The following is a 313-nucleotide window of genomic DNA, read 5'->3' on the forward strand; positions in this document are numbered from 1 at the left end:
ACGTCGACATCACCGGAGCACGCCATGTTGTACTCCGTTACAGGGTTTGCATCCATGCGGATCACGGTAGTGTTAGCTGTGAATGCAAGTGGCCGGAAGCTTCCACCGCTCGTGATTTGGAAAGAGAAGAAAGGAAATCGCTCTATATCCACTGTGAACTCTGTGTGGGTGGCTCATCAGGACAAAGCTTGGGTAGATTCTGAGCTGCTATCGGGCTGGATTGACCGTCTGTACTGAATTCTCCGATTCTCCTGGAAAAGCTCTTGTGTGGGACTCAATGAGAGCGCATATATCCAAGAAGATTAAAGCTAAG

The sequence above is a fragment of the Plasmopara halstedii genome (assembly GCF_900000015.1).
Source record: "Plasmopara halstedii genome assembly, contig: Scaffold_470, whole genome shotgun sequence".
In the NCBI taxonomy this organism is placed as follows: Eukaryota; Oomycota; class Peronosporomycetes; order Peronosporales; family Peronosporaceae; genus Plasmopara; species Plasmopara halstedii.